The 11,442-nt window shown below is 34.0% G+C and overlaps 1 long non-coding RNA gene across 3 annotated transcripts; it reads left to right on the top strand.

The window, feature by feature from the left end:
• The first annotated feature begins 306 nt into the window (after positions 1-306).
• On the top strand, positions 307-10,553 carry LOC107949488 (uncharacterized). Of its 3 annotated transcripts, none has more exons than XR_001697761.2 (6): positions 307-684; positions 783-1,065; positions 1,324-1,673; positions 1,789-1,899; positions 9,137-9,221; positions 9,316-10,553. It is a non-coding gene; the product is annotated as an uncharacterized lncRNA (long non-coding RNA). The 3 variants fall into 3 exon arrangements; XR_001697762.2 differs by having other exon boundaries at positions 9,137-9,481; positions 9,576-10,553; XR_001697760.2 differs by having other exon boundaries at positions 9,137-10,553.
• The last annotated feature ends 889 nt before the right edge of the window (positions 10,554-11,442 follow it).

Here is an 11,442-nt window from a genome sequence, read left to right as displayed (position 1 = left end):
TTTAAAATTTCAATCTTAATACAAATAACAATCATTAATCAATTAACTAGATTTTTAGTGAGTAATATGTAAAAATAACAAATTGACATTGTATTACACATATATATATTTACCATATCAGATTTTAGAAATCGTAGAACTTAATGAATTTTGTAATTATCATTAGGTGAGAATTGAAATTTATTTTGAATATAATATATAGATCTTTATTCATAATAAAACAAGCCCAAATTTAATAAGCTGAGTTGTTAACAAAAAGACCAAATACTTAAAACAGCCCAAAAAACAAAAACTTAGATCCAGTTTGCCAAACAGGGAAGCTTTAGAGATATATCCTATCCCAGGTGTTCTCCATTAATCAACCCCTCTCCTGAAAAGCAACAAAAAGTCTTGGCAAACCGCAAAAATATCTTCACCATTATGCTCCATTACTCTTTCATCAGAAACAATAACTCTCTTCAATGTATATCTGTATTCATCTATCCATCTGTCTATTCAAGACCATATTCAGTCTCTCTTTGAACACTCTTGCCTCTTCATTCCTTCATGGACCTCGTCCATCTTCGATCGGCATCCACCGCTTCCTCCGCAACAGAAGGAACCATATTCATCTGATAAGTTGTCTCCCTCTTTTTGATTCCCTCTGTAGCTAGGATATGGGCAACCTTGTTAGATTCTTTATGGGTAAATCGAAAGACACAATATCCAAAGCCTAAATTTAGTTGCTTAGAGTCTTTAATATAAACTTCAATCTCAGATCTGTCTTCTTCCTTTGCTTGCAGTTTACAAATCACCGAACGAGAATCTCCTTCAATTTTAATCGCCTTTAATCTGAGATTTAACCCTAGATTGATTGCCTGGAGACACGCCATCGCTTCTGCTGCAAAAATAGACTATATGTTCTTATGCATGACTTTTTTGAACAAATAACTCCTGCTCTTTCGTTTCGAACCACTAACCCGGAGCAAGGCTCATTCCTTTGCTTGTTAAACGTAGTATCAAAGTTGATTTTTACCATCAAACCGTTTGGAGCTACCCATTTGTCCGTGTGTATCCTTCTCCTTGGTAAGTGTGTATTAAACCCATCAAGTTCCTTAAGGTAGTTGATCATGAAATCTGTTATTTGAAAACCTGATTTCTACTCTCCTTCATGAATAAATCTGTTTCTTGATGTCCATATCGCCCACATTGCACATGCTATCAACCTGCACTTAGCCATGGAATTTGAATCAAAAATGTTTTTCATCCATTCTTTGAATTCAGTATTTGCATCTGCAATAGGCCAACTAACACTTAACTTCTCCTATGTCTCCTTTGTTGTAGAACACTCCCGAAACAAGTGTTCCCTCGCTTCTACTCCAGTTTGACATCTTTGGCAAGTGGCAGAACCCATCATTCTTTTAAAGTGTAGATTACTAAAAGTAGGCAAATAGTTACAGGAAAACCTCCAGTTTGTAATTTTAATTTTTTGGGGTAGATCTAAATTCCACAATTTCTTGTAAAATTGTCTGTAATTTAATTGTCCTTGGTTCTGTCCATCTTGTAAAAGAAATTTACGCCCACTACGAACCAAATACTCCTCCGTCGGCTCACCACGCCAGATGATATGGTCTTCATGCAGATTCATGGACAAAGGAATGCATAAAATCTTCTCTGCATCCTTCTCCATAAAGGTATTACGAATCAGATCAACTTTCCATTTTCTTGTATTGGCATCAATCAAGTCTGCAATTGTACTTAGACTCAAATTAGAATCCATGTACTGAACTTTGAAATCATCATTTCCAGGAGCCTAAGCATCTTCCCAGATAGAGACCTTCCTCCCATCACTAATTCTCCAACCCAAACCCTTCAGAAGGAGCCCTTTTGGAGTCCATAATCTCTGCCAGGGAAAAAAAGGTAAATTTCCTAACTTGGAATTTAAAAAATCAGTCTTTAAAATATTTGGCTTTCAAAGTTTGTGCTAGTAAAGAATTAGGATTACGTAACAAATGATAACCATGTTTGGCCAATAATACAACGTTAAAAAAGACAAATTACGAAATCACATACCACCCTCTTCCTTAAGCGCACACAAAGACATCTAATCACACCAGCGCATGCTCTTTTCCCGTGACTTTTTTTTCCATTAGAAAGACTCTATTGATAAAATAAGCGCACACAAAGATAACCCTTCTCCACAGAACAGAAATAAGTAAGGGCTTAAGGGGTCTCCTTGTCGAAGTCCTCTAAATGGTTTCAAACTTACTCATTCTCCATTTAGTAAAATTGAATATCGAACTGTACTAATACAATGGAGAATAAAATCAATAAAAGGACAAGCAAAATCGATTTTTGACATCATACCTTTAAGGAAAGGCCTTCCACGTGATCATAATCCTTCCTCATAGAGCCATGAAGCCTTTTCGCCCTAATATTTTATTCCTGAAAGAATGAAGCACCTCATATGCCAGTAACACGTCAATTATGAGTCTACCCGGTGCAAAAGCGCTCTAAGAATCATCAATAAAACATTCATAACTTTTTGTATTAAATTGGCAATTGTCTTGGCAATAATCTTACAGATAATCGTGCAAAGACTAATAGGAAGAAAGCTTTTCAGATTCAGAGGATTTGCAATTTTTGGAATTAAAACTAAGTGGGTTTTGTTTAGTTCTTCCAAAGATTTTTCATTATTCAGAATATCCAAACAGAAAGCACTAGTATCTTTACCAATAATATGCCGATACTTTTGATAAAATAATGCCAAAAATCCATCTAAAACTGAAGCTTTTATAGGACCCATTCCTTTCAATGCCTCAACAATTTTTCCCTCTGTGTATGTAGCCATCAAACTTTGATTCATACTTTCTGAAACACAATAAGGTACCCTCGATAGGATATGATCCAAATTGCCAACCCTCTAGAAGCAAACAAGTCAGTAAAATAGTCACGAGCAATATTCCCAATCTCAATACGACCCATAGCTAGAGAACCATCATTCTTTTGTAATCCTCGAATATGATAAATACGTTGTCACTGAGAAGCATAATTGTGGAAAAATGAGGTGTTATTAACTCCCTTTTTTAGCCAATCCACTCTCGCTCGTTGTTCCCAATACCTCTCCTATTTATCCATCTCCATATTCAGATGTAGTTTGACATCAACAAGCTCAACCAAAGTCTCTTCCAATCTATCATAACTATTCAACTCTTCAAGTCCTTGTTAATCATTTCACATTTCATCCTCTTTTGTGCTTAATTTTACCTACCCAATTTTGCAAACCAATAGTGAGAGCTGAAATGCGATTTTAAAAAGAACCTGAGCTTTCTTCCCACAATATTCTTATCTCTTCCTCACATGACTCTTTTAAAACCCACCAACCTTCAAAATGAAACCTTCCAATTTTTTTACCCATTTCTTCAGCCTCCGTATTAATAAGCAAAGGACAATGATCTAAGAAAGAATGAGGTAGATACCTCAATGAGTAAGCTGGGAAAAGTAGTAACCATGTATCAGTAGTAACCCCTTTATCGATTCTTTCTCTAATTTTTTTTCCATTATGTGTCCTCTCTCTCATGTAAACCACGTCCTAGAAAATCCAATGTCTCCCAATTGACATTCATCCAAAGTTCTACAAAATACCTCCATTCTAGCCTCCTCCCTTAACAACCCTCCTTGTTTTTCATGCGCAAAGAGAATATCATTGAAGTCACCACTAACCAACCATGGTAGTGTATTATTTCTCCCCAAATGTCAAAGTAAGTCCTACGTCGCTGATTAATCCCTTACATCCGGTGCCCTTAAAAACCTGTAAACCTTCATCGTGGACTTTCCTCTGCTTCTTGAATTTTAACATCAATATGATTTTTTGAGAGGCTTGTAAGAGTAACTAAATGTCCCCCATTCCATCCTATGCTTAAACCCCCACATGTACCATCAACAGGAGCGTCAACACCGTTAAAGAAACCACATAGTCTCCTAATGTTCTCCATTTTGTTTGTATTCAATTGTCTCCATAAATAAGACAAATTGGGGATGATAAATTTTCAACATATGCTGAAGTCTTCTAACTACTCGCAGACTCCCAAATCCACGAACATTCTAGTAAAATATTTTCATTTCTTTCGGTCGGCTTACCCACTGGCAACCATCGACATTTGTTGAGAATGAGCAGAATGCCTATGAATAATCTCTAATGAATCTTGAATAGTAGAAACATTAGAGATCAAATAATCAAACCTTTGTCTCTTTTTCCTTATTAACAATTGGATCATCTTCTAAGTCACAATCCATAATCGTCAAATCAACCTATTAGAAGGGCCTACCACAATCGGATCTTTCCTTAATTTATCACCATTCAAATTAAACCCTATCTGTTGGCTTTTGCTTACCACCCAATCTTTCCCAACATTGTGGCATGATTCCTACCCCTTTTGTTGACCAATCAAATCATCTGTAATTTGGTGCCTTCTAAATTAATTCCAAGAATTGGATTAACATTAGCCCACGATTCTCTCCCCTGATTGTGCCTTAAGTTTTGGCCAAATTACTGCCCAAAATGTGTCTTCCTAAAAAAATCATCCTCTCCCTCCTCCCTTAGCTAAATGTTGTTTACTGTAGTAGCCTTCTGTGGCTGAGCCTGCAATGATAAGTCCCAACCCATTTCCATTTCCTGCATCTCATGTTTTAATCTCATTGGGCAGAAATTCTCTCCATGGCCTAGGCAGCTACATAAGAAACAAAACAAAGTTAATTTTTCATATTTGATCTTTGCATAAGTAAAATTTGAGTTGGAGATCATAGTTTTCTTTCTTCTTTTCAGAGGCTTTCGGACATTAATCTGGACTCCGATGCGTAGATAATTTTTGTAGCTGTTGGATAACTATTTCATATCATATTCCAGATATTTTCCAATGAAATTTCCAAATTGTGCCGCCATGGAATCTCTAAAAAAACCCCAATGGCAAATCATGAATCTGAACCCACCAGCCTGAGTACACTAATGGAATAGACATCAGATCTTCATTCTTTTGAATCTTATGGATAATCAACAAGTGATTATTGAAAGTCCAGGGAGCACCTGTAATTACCCGATTAATATCCAATTCGTTAAAGAATTTTAATAGAAAACGTTTTTCACCCAAATTCGAGATTTGCACACCCTTCAAAGGGTTCCAGATGTTTTCCATTGTATTTCTCATGGCTGGGAAATGGACCACACTAGTAGTTAGAAAGCATCCTGGAATGACGGAAATGTGCAAGTGTACACAATCGCAACAAGTAATAAAGTGACAAATAAATGTCGAGTTATCGTACCCACAGGGACTGTGAAAAGAATTATTTATGAATACTATTTAAAACACTTTGGTAAAGAAAAATATTTTATTTGAAGAGGGTGACTAAAAACTAAGATTTTAAACTAAGTGAACTAAATAAATAAATCTCAAATGCACGATTTCAAACTACGATTTTAATCAAGATAACATAATTGTGTTAGATTAATTACATTTCTTAACTTAGGATTTATTAAACTCATGTTTATATTGTTACAAATAAGTTCACGGCAACTCAGTAATTTGCTAACTTATGAACATACTCACGTACCAAAATCCATTTATCTTTTGACTATATCCTTATGTTAATTCAACCGATTAAACAAATCTTAATAGGAAAATATATTGTTGCACATACGTACTTATTAAATCAAAATAATCTCCTGTACATTTACCTATGTCAATTCAAAAAAATAACTCGATTTAATAAGCACATAAAAGACTATATGAGGTAACAAAGTATCCTTACCTTGAAAAAGTTTAATCACAATAATCTTGCAAGTTATGCAAGGCAAATGTATCGTCAGATACCGTTGCTAATCTAACTCTCAGCTACCTTAGATGATTAAACATGCATTGATTAAGTACTGTGTTCATTAATTACAATTTCAATCCGTTTAAATAATTAATTCATTAGTTACCTAACAATTGTAATGCAAGAATAACTTAGTCATGATTTTACTTAATCAAGCATCTTACAGAGGCCTATAACAACATAAACACAATTTCAATAATTTTAACAAACAAAATGCAATCAACCTAACACGAATTAAATTCAAGCTAAATTGATTAAATTAACCATTTCAACAACATAAATATTTATAGATATGCTTAGCATAACAACAACAGAAATTAAAGAGATAGGGAAAAAGAATCAAATTCAGTGTTTTTTGTGGCTTAACTAGTTGCTCTGTCCTTCTCCGTTGTCCTTGTTGACCAAGGCTTCTATGAACACTTAATTGTTGCTCCAAATAGCTAATAAATGCCCCTTTCTCAATAGGAGAAATCGCCAAGAGAGCAAGGGAATTTTGGAATGAAAAAGCAGAGAGAAAGTGGAGAGAAGAAAGGAAAGATGTGAATGCTTGAGGTGTGTTTTTCAAATGACCAACCTAATGAGGTTTTTATAGCTAAAAAGGGCTGCTAAAAAGAGTTAAAATTATCAACCAAAGAGCCCTTCCTTGGCCGGCCATACATGTGGCAAGGTTGATAGTTTCAACTTTGCTAATTTAGGCTTGGGGTAAATTTATAAAGCCACCAATTGTAGAGGGGTTTGAATGCGACTTGAACAAGTCTTCAAGTGTAACAGCTTAATTTTTAGTGGTGTCAAAAATAGGGGTTCGAGATTACTAAATCTGACCAGTGAGTTTTAAAATTTAATAAATTAATAATTATGGGTCAAGTGTGAATTTAGAAAAATTTTTGAATTAGTGAATTTTGTGATTTAAAAAGAATTTAATAGGTAAATTGGTCTAAAACGAGGTATCGAGACCTCAAATTCATAAGCCGAGTCATAAATATTTTTATAAATATTTATGGAGTGTTATCGAGTTAGTATAAAAGTTTCGTTAGAAAATTTTAGCGTTTGGATAGTCAATTAATTAAAAAGGATTAAATTGAAAATAGTGCAAAATTTGTTAAATTGTGATTAAATAGCTTAAATGACTAATAAGGAGGGATTTAAAAGGCAATTAGGCCCAAATTATATGGGCTGGACGGTTGGGCAAGAAAAATCAGCAAGAAAGTAAGGAGAAACAAGGGCAAAATTGAAAACTTTACAAATTAAATATATAAAACAAAGACAATAGTGAAAAATCTAGAGATTTCATAATTTATCAGTAAAAACGCCATAGGAGGTCTGAAACAAGCTGGTTTCTCATATTTTTATACCATATTGGGAATCCGAAGATAAATGCGGAAAAGAGAAAGTATCAAATTAGTCTCAACTTTTATAACTCCTACAAATTGGCCCAGATAAGTTCATACGGCTGGACTTTTATAATTAATTGTTAATGTGGGAATGACATTGTATCAATTTGTATATTGTAATGATTATTGTAAAAATGAAAAAAAAATGAGGTTATTAGTTCAAATTAAGGGATACGAAGGATTGAGTACATGCGTTTCGAAATCAGTGATGACTTGACGAATAAGTCCATGTTGAATTCATGGCAAATTGTGAAAAGTAGGTATGGTGTTTCAGTGAAGAAAATCATATTGAGTTGTGAAAAGTAGGTATGGTGTTTCAATGAGAAAAACCATATTTAGTTGTGAAAAGTAGGTATGATATTTCAGTGAAGGAAACCATACTGAGTTATAATATTGAAAAAGATTCAAGCAAATCGTGGCACCAGGCAAACGATATACTTAAATCCGTAAGACGATCCTTAATTTGAAAAGTATTTAAAAATGTAATTGAAGCTAAATGTTGGAATATAAGTTGACATCTGATATTGAGTTCGATTGAGTAAATTCATTGTTTGAGATTGTAGTTGGCAGGAAATGTTGAATTTTTATTTGTTTATTAATATTGTTAGTGAAATTTTGGTAAGATTTTATTATGAGCCTATGAACTTACTAAGCTTTCTGCAAGCGTACTTGTGTGTGTTTATTGTTTCTTGTAAATTGATGTATATATGTTCGGAGGATCGGATCTACATCAACGATCACACTATCTAGATTTAATCCAGTAGATTTTCTTAAACAACTTTTTGATTTATATGGCATGTATTAGGACTTGGTCGTTTTGTGTGTATTCTTATGATATGGCTAAGGAGTAGCAAGTAAATTTTTGATAATGAATTAACTATTGAATTGGTTACATAAGAACGTGATTTGTGTTGTGTAAGCAAGAAATTATAAAAGAGTAAAAATTTGCAATGGAACAGTTTTTGAACAGCAGTATTGATGTGATTTTGAAAAATCACCAAAAATAATGAAAATTGAATTAGAGAGTGAATACGATATAGAATTAAAGCTACATGAGTCTATTTTCATATGAAAGAAATAGAGTAAGCAAAAGAGTTTTATATTTTTAGATATTTGAATTTTAGAGAGACATGATCAAAATAGTTTTTGAAATCCCCTGTTCTGAATTTAGAAAATCATTAAAAATTGTAAAAAAAGGATTTGGAGTTATAATTTATATGTTTAGATTTTTTTTAGTGAGTCTATTTTCAATAGAAACAAACGAGAATGTTATTTGAATTTTGTACATTGAGATAATTAATTTTTAGTGAAGAGGGGTCAGAGCTGTTGAATAGTGAAATAGGGAAAAATTTAATGAATAAACTATACTAATTGGCTAAAGTAAAAAATTCTGAAAATTTTATGGTAAGAAGATATATGAGTCTAGTTTTAGGAAAAATTTACGATCTAAATTTTGAGTTTCATAACTCGAGTTATAATTAAATTAGTGACTATTGCGCAGGTGGACAGGTTTATTGTGAAGAGGCAAATGAATTGTTTTAATTTGATTAAGTATTCGAAAAAATTTTAATATTCTCGGTTTGGACCTGAACCGTTTTTATTGCATGATTTAGGGTTTTGATATTCGTTTTTAGAGACATATTGAATAAACGTGAGTGAATTAATTTTAAAAGTAAATTTTTATACTCTGAACTAGTAAGTTAAATCAGGTAATGCCTCGTGCTCGACTCCGGAAACGGTCTCGGGTAAGGGGTGTTACATTTGTTGGTATCAGAGCTTCGGTTTAGCCAATTCTCGAAATGAATGTAATGAGTAAATTGTTCGGAAATACATGCCATATAAATTTGTGATAGTGTGATGTGTATAATCTGATCTGATTCTTGTTATTTTTATAGATTATAAAGATGTCAGATAGACTTGAACATGCTGAACAGGAAGATGCTAACAGTATAGTACAGACCTCTAAACAAGGAACAAGCAGTAATGTTTCAATCTCTCTAGTTCAAGAACAAGATCTTAAAAATATGATATACGGAGTGATGAATTAGTGGTTTACTGATCTAATGCAAGGAAGAACTCAAACTCAACAACCTCCTCCCCCTACTGCACCACTTGTGGCACCCCCGGTTGCTCCTCCACCTCCTTCGACAACTGAATCTAGTAAGCGTTCTCTGATTGGAAAGCTTAGGAAGTTTGGAGCTGAAGAATTTTGAGGTAGATCAGATAACGACCCTGTAAAAGTTGAGTATTGGCTACAAAGTTTGGTAAGAGTTCTTAAACAAATGGCTTGTTCTCTGGATGATTATCTGAGATGTGCTGTCTCTTTATTAATAGAAGAAGCATATAATTGGTGGGAAACTATGGAAGCAGTAGCATCTGAAGAGAAGCTTACTTGGGAATTTTTCCAGGGTGAGTTCAAAAAGAAATATGTCGGTAAGAGATATCTGGACAAGAAGAAGAGGGAATTTCTTGACTTGTGACAAGAAAATCGAACGGTGGTTAAATATGAAAAAGAATTTGTATATATCAGTAAATATGCTCGAGATATTGTGTCGATTGAAGAAGAAATGTGTATTAGATTTGAGGAATGGTTAAATAATGATATTAGAATGATAATTGGAGGCACAGAAATTTGAGAATTTGTTACTCTGTCAGATCGAGCCCAGAAGGTGGAATAAGTATATAACAGAAAGAAGCAAAGAGAGAGTCGGAATAAAGAATCTTTCAAGAGGAGTTATTCTAGATCAATATCGACAGTTTCAGCTAAAAAGTTCATAGATGATTCTAGCCAACCTACTTCAACTTTAGAAAGATTGAATAAAAGTAAGACAACTCAACGAAATGTTGGAGTAACTATTTAACCTACGGCTAGTCTTAGCAGTGTACAGAATTTTTCCAAGCCTATATGTAAAAATTGTGGGAGGTTTCATATTGGTGAATGTTAGGGTAGAATAGGAGCTTGTTATAGGTGTGGGGGTACCGATCATTTTATTCGAAATTGCCCCAAACTGTCAAAGGAAGAACAAAAAGAAACACAAACAGTTACCTGTTAGAAAGGCAAATGTTCGGGTCAAAGTGGTGCAGCGGGAACTAGTCACTCGGGAATAAGAGATTCTATTATTCGATCAAAAGCTCGAGCACCTGCACATACATATGCCATTCGAGCAAGGGAATAGGCTGCAACTTCAGATGTGATAGCTAGTACTTTCTATCTTTTTGATGATTCTGTGTATGCATTAATTGATCCTGGATCTATACATTCTTATGTTTGCACTGCATTAGCATCAGAGAATAAATTATCTGTTGAATCTACTGATTATGACGTGCAAGTCACAAATCCATTAGGACAAAGTGTACTAGTTAATTTAATATGTCGAAATTGTCCACTAAAAATATAAGGTTGTGAATTTCTTGCTGATTTGATGTTACCTTTTCGGGAATTTGATGCTATTTTGGGAACGGATTGGTTAATAAAACATGATGTTGTAGTGAACTATCGAGAGAAATGAATTGATTTGAAAAACCAGGCAGGAGAAGTAATTTCAACTGAGTTTGAAAATATAAAAGATGATGTCAGAATTATTTTAGCCTTTTCAGTTCAAAAAATGGTATAGAAAGGTAATGAAACATATTTAGCTTATATTCTTAATACCCGGGGTTCTGGATCAAAGTTAGAACAGCTGTCAGTTGTCAATGAATTTGTTGATGTGTTTCTTGAGGAATTGTCGGGTTTACTGCTAGATCGTGAAGTTGAGTTTGTGATTGATGTGATTCTAGGAACAGCTCCGATATCCATAACACCGTATAGAATGGCACCAGCAGAATTAAAAGAGTTGAAAACTCAGTTGTAAGAATTATTAGACAAAGGGTTTATTAGACCAAGTACGTCTCCTTGGGGTGCACCTGTATTGTTCGTAAAAAAGAAAGATGGCTCATTAAGATTGTGTATAGATTACAGACAGTTGAACAAGGTTACAATCAAGAATAAATATTCATTGCCTCGTATAGATGATTTGTTTGATCAACTGAAAGGTGCTGCAGTGTTTTCAAAGATAGACCGTAGATTTGGGTATTATTAATTAAAAGTTAAAGGATACGATGTGCCAAAAACTGCTTTCAGAACCCGGTATGGTCATTACGAATTTTTGGTTATGCCATTTGGGTTGACAAATGCTCCTGCAGCTTTTATGGATCTGATGAA

Source organism: Gossypium hirsutum, chromosome D03 (genome assembly GCF_007990345.1).
Source record: "Gossypium hirsutum isolate 1008001.06 chromosome D03, Gossypium_hirsutum_v2.1, whole genome shotgun sequence".
Lineage (NCBI taxonomy): Eukaryota > Viridiplantae > Streptophyta > Magnoliopsida > Malvales > Malvaceae > Gossypium > Gossypium hirsutum.
The sequence above is the reverse complement of the archived record's forward strand: the minus strand, read 5'-3'. Positions and strand labels throughout refer to the sequence as shown.